This window comes from Protopterus annectens, chromosome 8.part0, assembly GCF_019279795.1.
Source record: "Protopterus annectens isolate FY-2018-M chromosome 8.part0, PAN1.0, whole genome shotgun sequence".
NCBI lineage: Eukaryota > Metazoa > Chordata > Ceratodontiformes > Protopteridae > Protopterus > Protopterus annectens.
This window is the reverse complement of record NC_056741.1, coordinates 658069310-658092185: the sequence shown is the minus strand read 5'-3', so window position 1 is coordinate 658092185 and position 22876 is coordinate 658069310.

Below are 22876 nucleotides of genomic sequence, written 5' to 3'. Positions count from 1 at the left end.
GTCTATGATGCCTGAGTGGGGTATTGTGTCAAAGGCCTTAGCCAAGCGCAGGTAGGTTGTGTGTACTGTGTAGCCCTCATCAACGGCTCTACTGACAGTTTCAAAGTAGTCAACTTGGTGCAAAACGCAGGATCTGCCCTGTACAAAGCTGAATTGGGTGGGATCAAGGGTCTGTAGGACACCAATGTCTCTGTGTGGAAGCTCCATAATGACCCTTCACAAAGCTTTGCAGACAAGGCTGTTTAAGCTTGTGTGGTGGTAGCTGCCAGGGTCTGTGGAGGCATCTCCTTTGTGGAGTGGGACCACTGTTGCCGTCGCCAGTGTTCAGGTACAGATCCTGTAGCAAGGCTAAGGTTAAATAGCATCTGCATATACAGGTTTAGCTCCATCTGTAGTTCACATAGCATGCAACTGGGGATACCATCAGGTCCCATTGATGCTGTGTACTCGTCTTTGCTGACTGTGGCTCTCACATGGACATCCAGGATGACAGTGAGGTTACATACAGCTGTGATAACTATCATGTTTTGGGGTGAGGGAGGGGTACATTGCACTGAACTGGTCTGCCAGGGTGTCACTAATATCTGTCAGGTCCCTGGAATATAAGTTGTTGTGTACCAAATCTGAGCATATATGAGGTTCCCACCCAGGCGTCAGACATAACTGAAGAAAGCAGTGTGGTTACCTTCATCGTCTGTGGTGATTTATGTCCCCAAGTTGAACTTGGGTGTCTTTATGTGAGAATGTAGCTTTCTACTACTGCTGATCACAGCTGCCTTACATTCTGGAGATGTAGCTCTGTCTTGCATTAGTATCCTTCATCTGTTATACAGTTCGTTTATGGCTGGGGTCCACCAGACAGGCCACTTTCCCTTGGTGGTGAGGGTCTCATTCTCATTTGTGATTGCATGGTCCATGCTTACTCGGAGATGTCCGTAGAAAGTGTCTGTGCAGGAGTCACCATTGTGTGTTGTGGTTTCCACTGGCCCAGTGGGCTTAATGGATACCATCTCAGTCCGAAGAAGTGTGAAGTCAGCTTCTGAGCTGTTTGTCACTATACCCCTGGTATCATACTAGCACTGACACAGGTGTAGACAATTCCCCAGAATCCATCAAACAAAATGGACATGCAGGCTTACAGATGCCCTAGGGGTAGCCTAGTATGAACCCATTATGATACAGATTGTACAGGACACTACAGATAACCCCAAGGCTGTTGCAAATGATGGTAGTAAGCATGTTGTTGATTCCTGGATATGCTCCGGATCACACAGATATTACAAACAACATACCAGACACACACAGGTATGGCCAACATACATCCTGACATGTGCAGTGCAAACCCCCATAATGCCAAATACCTTCCCCAGCAGACTGCCGCCTCCCTGACATTATGTCACCCTTACCACCACAGAGTGCGTACAAAGAGCAGTGTACAACAACAGTGGGTGTTCTCAACAAAGGTGTCTCCTGAATGGATAGTAAAACAACCACCACAGAATCATGAGAGGTTTGGTCTGCACAGCTATGGAAAGGACCAGCATGTACCACAGACATAATGATATTGTGGATCTATTGACACCCGACCCTACCCAGTGTGGGTTTACAAAGTGCAGACCCCACCCCTAAACATGTGTGACTCAGTTGAAACAGTACTTGAAGTCAGTGATGAGGGCAATATGGTCCACACAGTGTAGCTGGACCTTGCAAAGCCTTCTGTACAATACCCTATGTGTTCCGTATAGATTTGCTCACCAGCTGATATATACACCCCAATGTCATGAGAGGGGTTGCAAACCAGACCAACGACAGAACTGACATGGTCAGACATGCAGCAGCCATGTCAGACTACAAACCACATATAACAGGCATCCCACAAAGCTTGGTCCTGGGACCTTCACCATCTGGTATATATGCCCCATAGGTACAGGCCAACAAGTAAGGACTGTGCTGGAACATGTTTGTAGAGGACAACAAGCCGCCTGACATATCCGATACACCAGCTGACACAAGCATCCAATAAAAGGGCCACATAGAAACAGACAACTGGTGCCATAGCCATGTCAGCATGTTAAATGGTGAAAACAGTATAGTCAGCCTCTGTGGATATCCAGTAAGTGACCACCAATTCCCACATAGGTGTCGACCCATGACATACCTAACATGTAATGCCAGAATGGGGACACAAGGTGATAGATATCCTGCATTGGACAAAAATGTGGCTGTAGGGTTAACAGAAACAATCCGTATACCAACCTAATCATGAGGGTTATGACATCTAGCTAACGGGAGGTCATTGTGGTTTTGCAGTTATCTTTCAGCAGCATTACAAATGACCACAACAGCGCCTGTGGGTGTACCTCAGCAGATACATTCAGCAACTGTAAAGTCCACAACAGTACCTCACCAGGAGTATCAAAGAGCTGGAACACATGTAATGTGTCGCCTGATTAAACAGAATTCAGCTCCACACACTGCCATGCTGGCCACCCAGACACAAGCTGTGCCTGATGTAGAAAGCCATGTCCAAGCTGGCAGCAATGCACATGCCGTACCTTGTACAATGTGAATGGCAGGGAGATATGCACATGAGGGACCTGAACCCCAGCACTGACATACATAGGACAAGCTGTACTGCATTATCCATAACACAGAAGCCACCCCACGCATGAGTAAACTACCAGTACAGGTTATCCATAGAGTCACTCATTGATTCTACTCAACAGGGATCCTAACGAGTGGATGGGAGATGGTAGGTATACCCTGGGTATCAATGTTGTGTCACAGGTAGACAGAGGCACAGTATACAAAACAAGACATATGTCATGTCAAACTGCACTTACGATGTGTTGATGGACAAACACACTATCCAATAAGCATTAGAAATGGCCTTGGGCACATCGGTAGTGTTTGCCAATGTACACCCATGTTGTGGAATACACTACTGATGTTGGATGAGGCCGTTGTAAGTAGTTCACATATGAACATAATGCAACATGGTCAGATAGGTTCATAGGTTCATACTAGGCTATCTGCCCCAAGGCAGTTCTAAGCCTAGCCCAGAGTCTGGTTGCGTCGCCACCCCTTATATGGAAACAGTACTGTGCCCATTAGTTGGGCGTGCCTGTCTCCAGCAGTGACACAGTGGCGATCCCGGGGTAAACCTATGATTTCCCATCCACAGGTCAGGATACCTCTTGAACAGAGCCAGCAAGGTGCTGTGACTCACATGGACCGTGATTGTATTCCACAGCATAGGGAGTCTCCGGTGATAAATCCACCCCTCCAACATGTCCAATGTACATCCCTGCTATGGTGTAAGTCACTTGCACTAGTGGTTCAGGTGGATCTGACGATTTTGAGGTGGAGCATGTCCATTAATCCCTGGTTGGACATGCTTGCATGTCATGCACATGTCACCTGTAAGCAGACAGTATGTGACTGAATAGAGCTGTAGTGTCTTCAATCTGGCAGCATATGACAGATGTTGGAGACCCTTTATCCTTTGTTGGGGACATTCAGGGTCTCTCCACTTGCTGCAGATGTCAGGTGAGATACATCCAGATAAGGCAGTGTACCAGATCACCGGTCCGATAAGTGAAGAGTACAGGGGAACAATGACCCACTAGATCTGGATGTGGATCCCTTCCTGATCATGTGGACAATGTAGAAGGTCCTACTAGCCACTTTAGCAATGTGAGTGTCATCAGAACAGTGACTGTCAACCTGGGTCCCCAGGTCCATGATAACCTCCTCTGTGCTTAGAGGATTGCCACCTATATGGTAGCTTGGGGTTACCTTGCTTTCCCTGAAGGGTATGACTACACATGTTTTGCAAGTTGACTTCAGGCCATGGCTCTGGCACCAGCTATCAGTGTCCGTGAGTCCCTTCTGAAGGATATCCGTGTCTGATGCACTGTCCACTATGGCACCCAGTGTGCAGTCATCTGCAAACTTTGTCAGCCAAAGTCCTCCCATGTTGGCCTGTACTTCTGAGAAGTAGATAACAAACAATAGGGGCCAAGGACTGAGCCCTGTGTGAGACCACATGTGACTGGCCTGGTGTCTGACATAGTGCCAGCAACTCTAACCCTGTGGGTCCTGTCCGTCAGACAGTTTGCAACCTGATCTTGTGACATATGGGTGTACATTTCTGTTGGTAGGGTTTCCTACAATACCTGAGTGGGGTATTGCGTTGAAAGTGTTTTCAAGGGCAAGGTAGGCTCTATGGACTGCCTTTCCCTCATCAATGGCCTTAGTTACTGTTTTGATAATGTCAACCAAGTACAAAAGGCATGACTTGCCCTTGATCAACACAAACTGGGACAGGTACAATGTCTGCATGTCCGCCATATCTTTCTTTATGAGCTCCATTATGATCCTCTCCATAGCTTTGCAGACTACACTTGTTAAGCTTATGGGGCAGTAATTACCAGAGTCCATAGAGGCACTGCCTTTGTGCAGGCGTGCACAACTGGACCCTAAAGAGGCTGTTGTGCACAGTATGGAAATGTAAATCAGTGATAGGACTAAAGCCCAGGATACTGTCCACCACAGTGAAAGTACTGAACCACTACACTATACAGTACTACAGTGCTAGGTCAGTAGGAATGGATGTTAACAATTGTATGCAAAGTATCCCATGCAAAACCTGCAGGCACAGTATAATCCCTGTTGTGTTCACAGGAAGCATCTGGACAGTAACTACACAACATGTCACAGAACACACAACCTTAAACAGGAGTTATTTTTGGAGTTCACACTCATCCACAACTGTGATGGGCTGCATAGTTCAACATATGGAAAGCTCACACTGGGCATGCTCACACACTTTGATAAATGAGACATCATTCACACAACATGCCATGGGAAGGCTGAACTGGGCATGCTCACACACTTAGTTCAAATGTTCCTCTTAACAACTGTGAAAACACACCACAGGATGCACATTCCCCATTCCAAACAATGAAGATGTCAGCACCCTATAAGTAGATCAGTAGAAATGCTACCTCCCAGTAATCCGAATAGCGCTCTGCTAATCGTCTGTCTCTAGTGTCATAACATAGTTAGGTAGGGGTTTGAATCCAGCAAGTGGCATGTGTGTGTGTGAATGGGGGTAAGTGTGTGTATAAGTGTGTATGAGAAGAACATCCCTTTTGGCAACTGTGGAAACACACCACAGGGAGCTCATTCCACTTTCTAAACACTGATGATGTCAGCACCCTATAAGTAGATCAACTGAAATGAAATCTCCCAGTAATGCGAATAGCGCTCTGCTAATATGTCCGTCTCTAGTGTCATAACATAGTTAGGTAGGGGTTTGAATCCAGCAAGTGGCATGTGTGTGTGTGAATGGGGGTAAGTGTGTGTATGAGAAGAACATCCCTTTTGGCAACTGTGGAAACACACCACAGGAGCTCATTCCACTTTCTAAACACTGATGATGTCAGCACCCTATAAGTAGATCAACTGAAATGAAATCTCCCAGTAATGCGAATAGCGCGCTCTGCTAATGCGTCCGTCTCTAGTGTCATAACATAGTTAGGTAGGGGTTTGAATCCAGCAAGTGGCATGTGTGTGTGTGAATGGGGGTAAGTGTGTGTATGAGAAGAACATCCCTTTTGGCAACTGTGGAAACACACCACAGGGAGCTCATTCCACTTTCTAAACACTGATGATGTCAGCACCCTATAAGTAGATCAACTGAAATAAAATCTCCCAGTAATGCGAATAGCGCGCTCTGCTATCGTCCGTCTCTAGTGTTATAACATAGTTAGGTAGGGGTTTGAATCCTGCAAAGGAATGTCTGTGTGTTAGTATGAGTGGGGTTTGTGTGTGTGCATAACGCTGTGGAGAAAAAGTGCCTTTTGCCAACTGGGAGAACACACTACAGGGTGCACATCCCTCTTCGTAAACACAGATGATGTCAGCACCCTCTAAGTACAGCATTGGAAAAGATTGCTCCTACTAATGCAAATAGCACACTCTGCTAATGTGTCTGCCTTTAGAGTCATAACACATCTAGGTAGGGGTTTGGATCTTGCAAATGGAAAGTATCGTTTTACTGTGGGTGGGGTTGGTGTGTGTGCACAATGGTGGGGTGGGATGTCTCTTTTGCCAAATGGGGCTATGCACTGCAGGGTGCACATTTCCCTTAACAAACAGTGATGTTGACAGCACCCTGTACAAACAGAACAACAACACAGAAGGTGTTGGTACCAATGATGCATGTAAGGTTACACTTCAACTAATGTCCACAAAACAAAGTAGGATAAACAAATGCTCCTTTTACTCTATCCAAACAACATGGCAACAGACAACTGCCACTACTCAGTATAGTGCTACATGCTACTGTAACATGCAGATGTACCAGAATATACCTAGATAGTGTTTTGAAGCCTGAATGTGGCAAGTGTGTGGATGTGGGATGTTACTGTGTGTGCATTTCCGTATGGAAAACATGTTTGAGATATTGGCAATATTGTTGCAGACAGCTTAGGTGCAGATATCCCCCCCCCATTCTCCTACACAAGTGGAATTAGTTATCACAGATGACTGTAACCTCCCTATCCTCTCACATGTCCAGGTGAGGGCCACCCTCAACATTGCAGGACACATAGCATCACTGTTACAGAATGGTATCCCTGGATGTGTGCTACATTCACCCCTGGAGGACATGGCACCACATTACAGACTAATACTACTCCCTGGCCATACTACAGGATGTGTACCTGAAGAGTGCCATACAGACACAGTGGTCCCACACCAATGAGGAGTAACCTCTACTGACCCTGGTATCTACTGCATCATATGCACAACTGGCCTTCTGTTCTAAGCTACGGAAGTTTCACGTATGGGCAACATGTACAGCAATATTACATATGTATATATTTCAGGACTATGCACACAAAACCTATCTCATGGACAGAGCTATAGATAGTGAACTATGATACATTTGGAGGTGTCACAGTAAACACAGTATTAACCTGCTACTTTGCATTACCTGTGTTTGTGGCAGCTGTTGCTGTGTCAGTGGTGCTTGCTTGCTGCTTGCTGTTTGCTACTCATGGTTTTGCTGCTGGCTGTCTGTATATTTTCTCTTCTCTCTGTCTCTCTCTCTCTCTCTCTTTCTCATTAGGTTTGTGCAATGACTGTATTGCATGAGTGGAGTGTGGGTACTGAATACTTTTGTAGGTATCTGCATAGGTCCATGTGATGGCCCCTGCACCAATTGTAAGGCAGCATTTGCTAATTGCATGCAGCCAGGTGTGTGTTGATTGCATGTCTCACTGTGATTTCAGGACACTGCTATAAAAGGTATGTGAGATAGGCGTTGCCCTTTCAGATTGTAGGGCGTGGACCATGCTGGTATGCTGTTGACAGTGTTCTGTGAGTGTGAAGGTTAGTATGGGAATCCAGTGATTTGGCCATTAAAACTTTACCTCACATGCTTTGGATGGTACATCTCCTATATTGCCTTTATACTAATTCCTACTATTGACTGTTATATTTATTTTAGCAGAGTGATTTTGTATGGCTGTCATGGCTTAGTGGTAGGTCATACAGACTAATGTTACCAAGGTCCTGGGTTCGAGACTGGCAGTGGGAATTTATTTTTGTCTCCAGACTTTCAAAATGAGTACAAGACCTGTCAATCAAAGTGCCATAAAGGCACTTTTAAGCACTTTAAACCAGGTCTGCACTCGTTAGCATGAATGAAGAAGGAGGCGTGCCCAGTATGACCTGGCCTTGGCAAAGAGGCAACGCATAGCACATATGCTTGGTCAGTAGGAACACTGGGACTGATACCGCTCTGACTCACTCATACAGTAACAGGGATGCCTAACATGACACAACCTCCTTCCAAGCGTACAGGGAGTGTAGTATGTGTATCCGACAGAGGTGGCCCTGCAGCACCACCTGAGGCATGAATGCCATGTGTTAAGTAATGTAATATCATGTACAATATGCACACCTGAGGACCCCAACTAACATCCATATCCACGCATATGACCCTGTGGAAACAGCTGCACGTCATACAGTGATGTACATGTGCAAAAACATGGAACAAGATACAAAATGAGGGTGACTAGCAATAAATAGCATGGATAACCACACACCCATGTTTGTACCACAACAAGAAGCAACATGGAATAGCCATGGTCAGAAACCAATGGCTAAAACCGACTACTACTATATAGCTTGCTGCAGACCACTGTCCTAATAGCAGGAACTGCCCCAGGCCTATGTTCACAGGTTCATACTAGGCTATCTGCCCTAGTGCATGTATAAGCCTAGCCATAGTGATGTGGCTATTGTCTGAATATTGTGCCTCTGACTTAGTAGTGACACATTATGACCCCCTTACGTAATTGAATAACATGACTGTGTCTCTGTCTAGTCTGTGCCTCCGTCTCATATGCAGTTGTCCAGATGTCTCCTGAAGAGAGTCAGTGAGGGACTCTGTCAAACATGAACTGGGATACTCTGCTAGAGTGTGAGATGCCTCTGAGTTATGGCTCTGTCCCTCCAGCATGTCCTATACATGTATGTGGTGAGGTTCAAATACTCAGCTTTCATGGCTCTGGTGGATTTGGATTGCTTGCAGTGGAGCATGTCTACCAAATCCTGATTGGACATGGTCTTGTATGTCAGGCATAGGTCACCTGTAAGTATGCTTGGTATGACACTGAACAAAGCTGGACTTCCTCTATTGCGGAAGCATATGACATGTGTTGAAGAACCCTGATCTTCATGGTAGGTACTTTTCGGGTGCAAAGGTGCAAAAGGCAGGATCTGCCCTGTACAAAGCTGAACTAGGTGGGAACAAGGGTCTGTAGGTCAGTAATGTGTCTGTGTAAGAGCTCCATGACTCCTCCCATATCTTTGCAGACAAGGCTGGTTAAGCCTGTGTGGTGGTAGTTGCCATGGTCTGTGGAGGCATCTCCCTTGTGGAGTGGGACCACTGTTGCCGTATGCCAGTGTTCAGGTACATATCCTGTAGCAAGACTAAGGTTAACTAGCAGTTGTATATATGGGTCCAGTCCCTTCTGGAGTTCACATAGCATGCAACTGGAGATACCAGCAGGTCCCATGGATGCTGTGTACTTGTCTTTGCTGAGTGTGGCTCTCACATGGACATCCAAGATGACAGTGAGGTTACATACAGCAGTGATAACTATCTTGTTTTGGGGGTGAGGAGGGTACATCGCACTGAAGCTGTCCGCGGAATGTTGCCAATATCTGTCAGGTCACTGGAATATATGTTGTTGTGTACCAACTCTGAGCATATCCGAGGGTTCACAACCAGGTGTCTGACATAACTGAAGAAAGCAGTGTGGTTACCTTCATTGTCTTTGGTGATTTATGTCCCCAAGTTGACCTTGCATGTCTTCATGAGATAATGTAGCTTTCTACTAGTGCTGATCTCAGCTGTCTTCCCTTTTGGAGATGTAGCTCTGTCTTGCATTAGTAACCCTCATCTGTCATACAGTTTGTTTATGGCTGGGGTCCACCAGACAGGACACTTTCCCTTTGTGGAGAGGGTCCTGTTTCCAGTTAATGATTGTATGGTCCATGCTGTCTGACATCTAGCTAAGGGGAGGTCATTCGGTTTTGCAGTTATCTTTCATCAGCAGTAGAAATGACCACAACAGCCCCTGTGGGTGTACCTCATGCACACACATCCAGCACCTGTAAAGTCCACAACAGTACCTCACCAGGAGTATGACAGAGCTGGAACACATGTAATGTGTAGTCTGATTAAACAGAGTGCAGCTCCACACACTGCCATGCTGTCCACCCAGATGCAAGCTGTGCCTGATGTAGAAAGCCATGTCCAAGCTGGAATCAATGCACATGCTGCACCTTGTACAATCTGAATGGCAGGGAGCTATGCACATGAGGGACCTGAACCCCAGCACTGACATATATAGGACAGGCTGTACTGCATTATCCAAAACACAGAAGCCACCCCACACATGAGTAAACTACCAGTACAGGTTGTCCATAAAGACACTTGTTGAGTCCCCTCAACAGGAATCCTAATGAGTGGATGGGAGATGGGAGGTTTACCCTGGGTATCAATGTTATGTCACAGGTAGACAGAGGCACAGTATACTAAACAAGACATATGACATGTCAAACTAAACACAATGTGTTGATGGACAAACACATTCTCCGACTAGCATTAGGTCAAGATACCTCTTGAACACAGCCAGCAAGGTGCTCTGCCTCAAATGGACCAGGATTGTATTCCACAGCATAGGGAGTCTCGCAGTGATAACTCCATCCCTCCTGTATGTCCAACATACATCCCTGCTAAGGTGTCAGTCACCTGCACTAGTGGTTCAGGTGGATCTTCTGAGTCTGAGGTGGAGCATGTCCATTAATCCCTGTTTGGACATGGCCTGCATGTCAGGCACATGTCACCTCTAAGCAGACAGTATGTGAGTGAATAGAGTGTGAGTGTCTTCAATCTGGCAGCATATGACAGCTGTTGTGGTTCCTTGATCCTTTAGGTGGGGACAGTCAGGGTGTCTCCAATTGCTGCAGATGTTGGGTGAGATACAGCCACAATAGGGCATTTGACTCGATCACCCGGTCTGATAACTGAAGAGTACAGGGAACAATGACCCACTAGAGCTGGATGTGAATCCCATCCTTATCAGGTGGGCAATGTAGAAGGTCTTCCTAGCCACTTTAGCAATGTGAGTCTCAGAAGAATGGCGAATGTCAACCTGGGTCCCCAGGTCCATGATAACCTCCTCTGTGCTTAGAGGATTGCCACCTATATGGTAGCTTGGGGTCACCTTGCTTTTCCTGAAGGGTATGTCTACACATGTTGTGCACTCTGACTTCAGGCCATGGCCCTGGCACCAGCTATCAGTTACTGTGAGTCCCTTCTGAATGATATCTGTGTGTGATGCACTGTCCACTATGGTGCCCAGTGTGCAGTCATCTGCTAACATTGTCATCCAAAGCCCTCCCATGTTGGCCTGTACTCCTGGGAAGTACATGACAAACAATGGTGGCCAAGGACTGAGCCCTGTGTGACACCACCTGTGACCAGCCTGGAGTCTAACATAGTGCCAGCAACTCTAACCCTGTGGGTCCCGTCCTTAAGCCAGTTTGCAACCCATCTTGTGACATATGGGTTTACATTTCAGTTGTTAGGGTTTTCCACAATACCTGAGTGGGGTATTGTGTTGAAAGTGTTAGCAAGGCCAAGGTAGGCTGTATGGACTGCCTTTCCCCAACAATGGCCTAAGTGACCAATTTGAAGATGTCAACACAGTACAAAAGGCATGATCTGCCCTGACCAAGCCAAAATGGGATGGGTACAATGTCTGCATGTCCCCTATATCTTTGTTTATGAGCTCAATTATGATCCTCTCCATAGATTTGCAGACTACACTTGTTAAGCTTATGGGGCAGCAATTAACAGGGTCTGTAGAGGCACTGCCTTTGTGCAGATGTGCACAACTGGACCCTAACCAGCCTGTTGTGCACACTATGAAAATGTAAATCAGTGATAGGACTGAAGCCCAGGATACTGACCACCACAGTGAAAGTACTGAAACACTACACTAGACAGTGCTACAGTGTTAGGTCAGTATGAGCGGATGTTGACAATTGTGTGCAAAGTATCCCATGCAAAACCTGCAGGCACAGTATACTCCCAGTTTTGTTCACACAAAAAGCATTAGGACAGTAACTACACAACATGGCACAGAACACACAACCATAAACTGGAGGTATTTGTTGAAGGTCACACTCATCCACAAATGTGATGGGCTGCAGAGTTCAACATATGTAAAGCCCACACTGGGCATGCTCACACACTTAGATAAATGAGACATCTTTCACACAACATGCCACAGGAAGGCTGAACTGGGCATGCTCACACACTGGTCCAAATGTTACCCCTAGCAAATGTGAAAACACTCCAGAGGATGCTCATCCCCCTTTCTAGACACTGATCATGTAAGCACCCTATAAGTATATTGGAGAAAAGGATTCTCTCAGTAATCCGAATAACGCGCCGTGCTAATGCGTCCGTCTCTAGTGTCATAACATAGTTAGGTAGGGGTTTGAATCCAGCAGGTGGCAAGTGTGTGTGAAGGGGGGTAAGTGTGTGTGTAAGTGTGTATGAAAGAAACATCCCTTTTGGCAACTGGGAAAACACACCACAGGATGATCATTCCACTTTCTAGACTCTGATGATGTCAGCACCCTATAAGTATATTGGAGAAAAGGATTCTCTCAGTAATCCGAATAGCGCGCCGTGCTAATTTCTCCGTCTCTAGTATCATAACATAGTTAGGTAGGGGTTTGAATCCAGCAGGTGGCAAGTGTGTGTGAAGGGGGTAAGTGTGTGTGTGTATGAAAGAAACATCCCTTTTGGCAACTGGGAAAACACACCACAGGATGATCATTCCACTTTCTAAACTCTGATGATGTCAGCACCCTACAAGTATATCAGGGGAAAGGACATTCCCCAGTAATGCGAATAGCGCCCTGTGCTAATCGTCCGTCTCTAGTGTCATAACATAGTTAGGTAGGGGTTTGAATCCAGCAGGTGGCGAGTGTGTGTGAAGGGGGTAAGTGTGTATGAAAGAAACATCCCTTTTGGCAACTGGGAAAACACACCACAGGATGATCATTCCACTTTCTAAACTCTGATGATGTCAGCACCCTACAAGTATATCAGGGAAAGGACATTCCCCAGTAATGCGAATAGCGCTGTGCTAATCGTCCGTCTCTAGTGTCATAACATAGTTAGGTAGGGGTTTGAATCCAGCAGGTGGCAAGTGTGTGTGAAGGGGGGTAAGTGTGTATGAAAGAAACATCCCTTTTGGCAACTGGGAAAACACACTACAGGATGCACATACCCATTTCTAAGCGATATCACAATTATGTATGGCTTTTGATTACAGACATGCCATGTGTGTTGTGCACACACAGAATGCCCATGTGTGGGTTGTCCCTCACAATAATGCATGACATTGATTACACGGTTATGGCAATGAACACATGATGTATGTGTGTGCCAAATACACATATGTACCTGAGACTTTCAATAGTTACCATGTGTGATGCCTGCCACATGTGAATACATGGTATTTGCACAGGGTAACATTATGACCGTGGTCTTCTGTGCAGATGCTGCATGTGGGATGTGTATATACAGTGTGAGATGTAGATGCTATCAGCCTAGTAGTGAGGGATGCACACCTGGTCTGGGGCATAAAGTCTACATGTTGTTAATGTACAGGAGCTGCATGTTCTCACCTTTTGTGGGAGTGGTAAGACAGTATTCCATAGCAATGCAGTGACTGCATGCTAAGAACCATTCAGCTATGGTGTTGTAGATACACTTATTCATTAGCATTCAGTAATTTGTCGGAATCCCTGGTGAGGGTCTGATGCCAACCAAGGTCAGGGGTCTACCAGCCTGTGTCACTTGCTCAGTGATCCCTTCCATGTTCCCTATCACGTATCCCAGTGGCGACATCCCACATCAGCTGTGGTGGCATGGACAATGACTGAGTCATATGTGTCCATGCATCTGACTGACTTGTATGTTGCTGTTACAGTTTGGCCATGTGTTTCCATCTCATACATGTGATGTACATCAATGGGTAGGGATAGGGTTGACTGTGTACATGTGGCAGCTGTGACATTACTACATGACACACATATTCCACAACTGTACCATAGGGTGACTGACAACTGACCTTTGCACATGCTAACGGAGTATTGAGATTACATTGGTGATTGACAGCACATAGGGCCAATGGTGAAAAAGAGACATAGGTCCATAGGTTCGTACAGGGATATCTGCCCAGGGCATGTATCCACCTAGCCAGAATGTGCGTGCCTTTCAACATGCATTGTGAATCTGTCTTGCTATGCCCTTTTCCAAGGTTAGTATACTGTGCCTCTTTCTCACAGTGACACATAAGTGATACCCAGCGTAACCCTACAATGTCACATCCAGTCATTAATATCGCTCTTGAAGATAGTCACTGAGTCAGTCCACCTAACCTCTATTGGGATAATAATCAGGAATGAAGGGTGCCTCTGAGTTGTGAATGTGCCCCTCCACCATGTCCTATGTATATCACTCCTGAAGTTCAAGTATTTCCAGCGTGTATCCTGGTGGGATCTGGATATTCTGAGATGCAGCATGGCCATTACGTGAGGGTATGACCTGGCCTTCTATGTCAGGCACAGATTGCCTATGAAGAGTCAGTATGTCACTGAGTACAGCTGCTGCTACTTTAACCAGTCAGTATGTGGCATCTGTTTGAGCACTTTGATCCCCTTGTCGAGGTAGATATGTGGTAGCCCCAGTTGCTGCAGGTGTCTGGTAAGGTGCATGCCGACAGGTTCATCATAGTCAATTATGGGCATGATGAGGGATGAGTAAAGGGGCACAATGTCCTCCCCGGCCTACATGTGGATCCCATGATGATGTGGCCCATATCACATGCTTACCTAACCACTTTGTCCATGTTGTTGTCAAATGGTAGAATGCTATCAACCTGTGTACCCCAAGGTCCATAATTCCTTGGTCTGCACTTACTGGATTAACACATATGTGGTACATTGTGGTCATTTAGTGTTTGACAAAGGGATGACTATACTCTTTCTGTCATTCACGTTGAGGCCATGGCTGTGGCACAAGTCGTGTGTTTGCAAGAGTCCCTTTTGGAGGATCGTGTGTTAGCTGTTGAGTTGATTATGGTGTTCAGTCTGCAGTCACCTGTGACTTGCTGAGCCACAGTACTTCCATGTTGGCCTGTACCTATGACAAATATATAATGAACATGACAGCCCCTAGGGCTTTGCCTTGTGGGACACCACTTGTACCAGGTTGGAGGCTGACATGGCTCCAGCAATTCTACCATGTGTGTTCTGCCCTTGAGCCACTGTGCAATACCCATAGTGACATAGGGGTTAATATGTACACTGGTGAGCTTCCTAGAATGCACAAGTGGGGTATTGTATCCAAGGCTTATGCAAGGTCCAGGTAGGCTGTGTGGACCTCCTACCCCTTGACAGTGGCCTTGGTGACTGTTTCAAACAAAGCAAACAGGTTTGATAGGCAGGATTTGCCATTGACAAAGCCAAACTGTGTATGGTGACATGTCTGTAGGTCCACAATATCTAGATATGTGAGGTTCTTGATGATTCTTGCCATAGCTTTGCAGACAAAGCTAGTCAGACATATGGTTTTAGTAGTGTCCAGGATCCGTGACGGCACCACCTGCATGTTGAGGGACCACTGTTGCTGTATGCCACTCTCTGGCCACATATCATGTATTAAGGCTGGGATTGAACAGTGGTGTTATGTCTGGGTGTAGCTCTTCTTGTGGTTCATGTAGGACACAGCCTGGGACACTGTCTGGTCCCATTGATGCAGTGTTTATTGCTTTGGGAAGGGCATCTCTTACCTGAGCATCTGTGATGCCAGGGGGGGGGGAAGCACTGTGATGCGAGACATATGTTCCCTTTTGGTGTGGTGGGGAGAGAAGGCAGCATTGAACCTGTCCACTAGGATGATGGCAATGTCTGTGTGTTTTATATTTTGTGTGACATATTGTATTACCTCTGAGCATATCTGGGTAGTACCACCCAGGTTACTAACATAACTACAGGCAGCCTTGTGATTATCCTCAGTGGCTTGTGGAATCCTCTCTCAAAGATGGCCTTAGACAATCATATGGGTGCCTGTAGTTGTCTTCCAATACTCATCAGTGGTGCCTTCACATTTTGGGAGGTTGTTGTATCATGTAGTGGCGCCATCCTTCTATTGTATAGTGTGTTTATGGCTGGTGTCCGGCGCCCAGGACATCTGCCTTTGGAGAAATGGGTCATGCTTTCATATGTGGCTTCATGATCCATGCATTCCTGAATGTGTCCACAGAATGCCTCTATACAGGTATCTGCAGTCTGGTCCATATTTTCAACAGGCCTTGGGCCTTTGAAGGTTTCCACATCATTTATGAGGGGTGTGCACTTGCTTGACATGAGCTGTTGACAGGCGTGCCGCCCTCCAGACAGAGCAAGGGAGGGTCACAGTCAGCTACCTGTTGGGACGTACCTCCCTGGACCACATGGAAAGAGACACAGAGGAGCTCTTACAGCACCCTCTCAAACTCAGGTCTCCCACACAGCCTTCATGCTGACACAGGAGAGTTTAGATTACTCTGCAAACACCATCATACTGGGTGATGCCAGCTACCCAAACATAGACTGTGTACATTAGACAGGCCACAATACCCAAGCTCTAAGGTTCCCATTGATCAGACATTCTTTGGCTATGGAACAGGTAACCAACCTTCCCACAAGAGGGGCAGATATACTAGAGCTGATCTTTACAAACATGAGTAAAACTGCTCACCACTGGGAGTATATCCCTCATTGTTGCAATCAAACCATATACTAATCACACTGGTGTTCTGGATCCCCACATATGCAAACCTCCAACACATCGATGTGTGTGTGTGGAAATGTCCCTATTAGCAACCGTGACAGTATCGTACAGGATGCAGATCCCCTTTTGAAACAGTGATGATGTCAGGACTGTATAACTATATCACCTGTAGTAAAGTCCTCCAGTAATTTGCATAGTGCTCTGCTAATGTGTGTTTCTTCAGTGTCATAGCGTAGTTAGGTGGGTGTTTGAATCCTGCAAAGGGAATGTATGAGTGTGGTTTATGTGTGTGCACTATGCTGGGAGGGTTAACTGCCTTTTGCCAACTGGGAGAACACACTACAGGGTGCACATCCCTCCTCCTACACACAGATGATGTCAGCACCCTCTAAGTACAGCATTAGTAAAGATTTCTCCAACTACTGCAAATAGCACACTCTGCTAATGTGTCTGTTTCTACTGTCATTGCACAGTTAGGTATGGGTTTGAATCTTGCAAATGGAAAGTATGTGTTTTACTGTTGGTGGGGTTAGTGTGTGTGCACAATGATGGGGTGGGATGTGGCTTTTGCCACATGGGGCTATACACTGCAGGGTGGTCATTACCCTTAACAAGCAGTGATGTTGATAGCACCCTATACAAACAAAACTACAAAACAGAAGGTGTTGGTACTGATAACACATGTAAGGTAACACTTGTTCAAGTAATGTCCACAAAGCGGAGTAGGATAATAAAACAATTCTTTTATTCTATACAGACAACATGACAACAGACAACTAACTGCCAGTACTCAGTATAGTGTTACATGCTACTGTAACACGCACATGTACCGAATATACCTAGATAGTGTTCTGAAGCCTGAATGTGGCAAGTGTGTGGATGTGGGATGTGTCTGTGTGTGCATTTCCGTATGGGAAACATGTTTGCTGTGGCAATCAGGGTACTACAGTACCTGATGCACATTACATCTTCCAACTGATGAGGTTGCCTGCACCCTGTGAGTACAGGTAGAGAAGGGGATGCCAGTAGTAAACAACATAGTGCACTTCTGAAATGTGTACCTGTCATGTATCAACAGCTACTCATGTAGGGTGATAAATAATGGGAATGGCAGGTGGCGTGTGCATGTGTGTGGGTAGCAGGGTGTGTATAAATGCATGTGTGACAGAACAGATACATGTAGCTGAATCTACATAACAGCACAAGATGCACATTGCCATAGTCAATGTTAGCATGTGATGGTGTGCAGCTGGTACACTTTGTTAAGTAGTATGGGTGCAGATAACAATTGAGGACATTCATACAGTTACTGCAGCAGGACTGATGGGATATACACACATTTATACTGCAACACACAACAGTTACCAACATGTTACTACTTATACACATCTATGTAGTCACCCTGTGCATCAACAACGTGTTTACCTTTACCTGCACCGATGTTGTAGTATGCAGGAGGTGGCACAGTGTCATCATATGCACAGGGTGTGGGTTAGGTATGCCCAAGCCGGCCACTGGTAACACCAATTGACATGTGTGTGTATGTGTGTTTGTGAGGGGCAGCAGTACAGGGTGGACCGTTGTTGGTGCAGTGTGTGTGTGTATGTGTTTGCCCTAGGTGTTAGGTTTCTGCATGTGTGTAAGCACGCACACAGTCCCACATAATGGCTGCCATGTACAGGGTTTTGTGGACAGCCACAGACTGCACCTGTCAGGTCATCCAGATCAGTGTCTGTGGAGCGCGGACACGGTACCTGTGCCTGGCAGGGGTGCTACGGGCCGTATCGGTACTAACCCAGACTGGGTACTGTCGCCGGAAGCAGGGGTGTGTTGACTGGACACAGTTCCCTGTTGGGACTGTCCAGAGCCACGTGCCGCGTGGTCTCCTGGGGCGTCTGGATGACAGCACAGACCCAGCATTGCTGGGGCTGGTGCTGGCACTTGAAGCGAGTGGGCCCGTTGTAGATCGCGGCCACTGCCAGCTGGTGCTCTTGCTGGCATACGGCCGCGTCGGCGCCATAGCGCACACCATCGCCCTGGCCCATGGACATCTGGTTGTGGAGCAGCTGTTGTATGCCCCACAGCGTCTGTCAACGACATCTGTGAAGTTACGGATAGCATTCGCAACATCATGCATGCCGTCTGTCATGGCTATGCGACATGCTCTCAGCTCCCTCAGACCCTGTCTGGTGTACCTTTCCATACGTGCCTGTGCCTGCATGACAGTTCTAAACATAGTGGAGGTTGACATACCTCCTTGGGCACGTCGGCCAGAGGCAATGCGACCACGGATGCCCCACGAGAACCCATGGGCGACTGTCTGCGTGGTACCATTGGAGGCCTCTGCACATGGCTGCCTTGTGAGGATGCATGTGCCACAGGTACCACATTACCCTGATCTATGCCCACTGCTGACTGTCCATCACCTAGGGACAATGGTGATAAAGGATGTAGCGGCAGGATGACTGTGCGCGTTGGCGGGGTTGAAAGCTGTGTACTGTCAATTGGCTGACCAATGGCGGACCCAGACACACCTTCCTGCACCATTACAGACATTTCATCATCATCAGTACCTGGGGCACAAGATTCAGGTTCCCTGCTGCAGGTCACCAGAGCAGCACCAGAACCTACGGGAGGAAAACATGGAACACAGATTACAGTCTCAATACATATTTGAAAGAGATGCACTTCAATACTAATGCACACATTCAGAAATGGACACATGCACTCATGGACACTAACACACATGCACACTTGGGCACAGGCACACTTGCACACATGCACACCCACAGTAAACACACACATCAGTACCGTGTTACACTACTCAATTTACTACCTGTCAATTACAGTTATTGTGTACACAGTCACCAGCATGTCTACTACAGAGTTACACTACTCTTCCTAGTTTTATAAATTGTTTTACAGATACTGTTAAAAGACTCACCAGCATGTATGGCCTGCCTCGTTGCTACATGGGAGGGACCTGGAAGTGTGAAGAGAGTAATGTCAGTGGGCACATGTGTGCCATTTGTTTTGCACATGATACAGTACAGTAGTACACTAGTTCCCTTATACACATCAGCTGCACATCATGTCTGTATATATATCATGATGACAGATACATACCACATGCACACCTTATGCGTGCATGAAGTAACAGCGTACAGAACAGTCATATGTACATACCAGGAGTTAACTCTAATCTCACCCTTACCTCTCTTCAAGCGTCAACTCAAATTGTACTTCCAAAACCACTGGCTTTGTTCTTCTTGGAGTCAGGCTAACGTCCCTCTCCCTACGCTCTCTTCACCTTTAACCCCTCATTGTGCATAGAAACTAGCTTCTACCCTGTTTCTTTCACCTTGATGTCCTTCTATGCTCTGACCTACTTCTCCCATCCCTCCCACCTCCTCTTGACTGTCTTCCTTCTTTTCCTCACTTCCCTTCTTGACTCCTGCCTCTTCCATATCATTGTATCTGTCATACTCCTTCTACTTCTCTACCCTTCTGAGCCCTAACTATTATGTATATGGCTTTTGCCTTATTGCATAACCATTATGCTTTAGGTAGGATTGCTTTGAAACCAGCGGTACATTGTGTATGACTCTAAACTGTTTGACTTCCTTACATGTATGTTTATTTAATTAACAGGCTGGTGTACAATTCTATTATGTTGGCTGTCTGTATTGACAACTTGTCTGTCTGCCTTTATTACGTTATGTGTGGAGCTTTTCTCCACAGGCCTCTACTGAAAATGAACTTATATCCAGCTAGACTATCTGGGTCAACAAATGTAAAAGTAATAACAATAAATGAATATGGCATCTTACCTGCCTTTCGCTGTCTTGCTGCTGTGTGGATCCAACCTCCATCAGGATGCATGATGGTTGCTGTTGTTCTGGGGCTGGATCCACAACACTTAGCAGTAGCCCCTCCTGTCTGGTGAGGGGGATGTGTAGCCACCCCACCTGTGGCAGCCTGTTGCCTGCGGATATCTGCAGCACGCTGGCGGACATTTCTTATCAAATCACTGCAGTGATGTCTCACCTGCTCATATGTCCTATCATGCATGCCAACATCATTTATCCTGCTAACAAGGCTTTGCCACAGTGCAGACCTCTCCTGCTGATTCTGGGTGGTGCGTGAGAACAGGATGGCATAGTCACGCACCAGGCTCTGGTGGATCACGTCATCCTCTGCAGCAGAGTGCATGGGATTTCTTTTAGGTGCCATGTCTATCTGGAAAGGTACACAAACAGGTTATCAGCATAGTATCTCAACAATACATGGTACACATTCTATACAGGGAGTGTTAACTTCTACTTATTACTGATTGGTTAAAACCTGATTACAGTGTAGCTATCATTCTATGTCATTTGTACTAAGTACTTGGCCTTCAGACCAGTTGTTTTACATTAGGGAGGTTGGTGGCAAGCACTGTGGTGGCAGGACACATATCTTTCATCCATTGAAGTTGGGAACTGCTGATTGTGGGCCCAGTGTACAAGTGTATTACTTCTGGTATGGGCAGTTGGCCTTTAGGCCAGTTATTTAACATTAACGAGGTTTGTGGTCTGCACTCATGTGTGACAATAGGCTGTACTCTGCCATTCATAGCTGGGGACATCTGGTATCAGGTTTATAGTGCCTGCATATCTGAGCTGTATCTTACTGACATTGCTACACCTTGTTTGTTGTAGCAAACACTACATCAGGCCTCCTGCATCTACCTTTGTTTATATGCTTGTTATCTGTTAGCTTGTTATTTCACTGGTATGCTACTTCCACATAGTACACATCTTTGCAACACATCTGTGACTCACTACTGTTATCTGCATTGCTTACTGTGCGTACTTCCCTGTTACACATGACAGCAAGTGACTGCTTGTCATTGTTGCATTTACTTCATTGTGACACATTGCACTTAGGTTACCTGGCATTTTGCTCACTGGCGGCTTTTATATCAGTCAGCAGTTGTAGGTAATGTCAGTACACCCTCACTCCCCACTGGACCTTGTTTTCAATCATTAGTGATTACAGAGTTCACAATAGTATTCTAGCATGTCCAGAGGTCAGTTGTCAGTTCCCTCCTCAGTCCAGCTGGTGAGTGTGGTACTCCAGAGACAATGTTAGAACAGATGCATGTACACAGACAACCCCTCCTCCTAACAACAAATTCAAACTCATGTGAGTGATGCAACCATATACCAGACTGGAGGCTAGGCTCTGTCTACTCAATACCGCCATAACCAGTCACGTGGCAAAGGGGATCACTCACTACACTTCCAGTCTCACGTAGACCTAACACAACAGCGGACCTAACACATGATCACACATGATCATACTTGTAGGCTCAGACCACAGCTCTGCCTATGCAGCAGAGACCTCCTATGCAGACATCCAGGCAACCACTACCACATAAGCGAACATGTGCAACACATATCACACAAAGCCAATGTGCTGAACACTCACAGCCATTAACAGTTAACAACACACCTCATACACCTGTACTAGGTGCCTCTATCATCAGGCACACTCACATCACGTTCACCAGGCTTAACGAGGTGAGGGTCACGGTGTGCAGCCTGTCAGGCACTATGACCTGCCACATAACACAAACAGTCAGGTAACCCCAAGGCAGGTACAGGTATGACTCAGTCAATGTCCATGCTGCTGTGAATGGCCTGACACATTCCTCCCTGGACTACATGACATGAGACATTACAGAGCTCTCTGAGCACGTAGCCGGGACAGTTTGACCCTGACCTTGAGTAGCATCCTACCCTCACCTAGAACAATGCCACAATATCAAGGCACGATGATCCCTTCCAACAATTGACTGACATACTGGTGTCATTCACAGGTGTGCCAATGCCTGCCATCTTGGGGTGGTATGCTTTGCTAGGGACAGCTTGCACCTGTCACCACAGTCCTATTGACATTTGGCGGAGCCTCCTGCTACACCCATAGTGCCTGTATTAGGCAAGGCTCATAAGGCAAACCCACATCCATTTGTATCACAAAGGATGAGGAAGTAAGAGTGATGCTACTCAACACTGGACGTCTAGACCCAAGGATGCACGCACCCAAAACCCTACCTAGCATTCTGGACATCGATATCTGTGCAGTAACATGAACCTGTTTCAGGTTTCACAGGAGCACACCAGTACTACCACGTTATAGCTGTTACCATTCTTGTCGGCCGCGACACTCAAACAAGGGAGGGAGTATCAGTATTCAATGCAGATTCCACGCCTCCACATTGGTGGCACAGTACAACATAGGTGTTAGGCCATTGAGTACAGTAGGCGTGGTTGGGGACCTGGGGAAGAAACATGGTAGCAGTCTGTCATTTGTCTACCACATGGCCAGCGTGGATTGACAGACATGTTATATAGCCCAGCTAATCATGACTGATTCACATGTATGGCA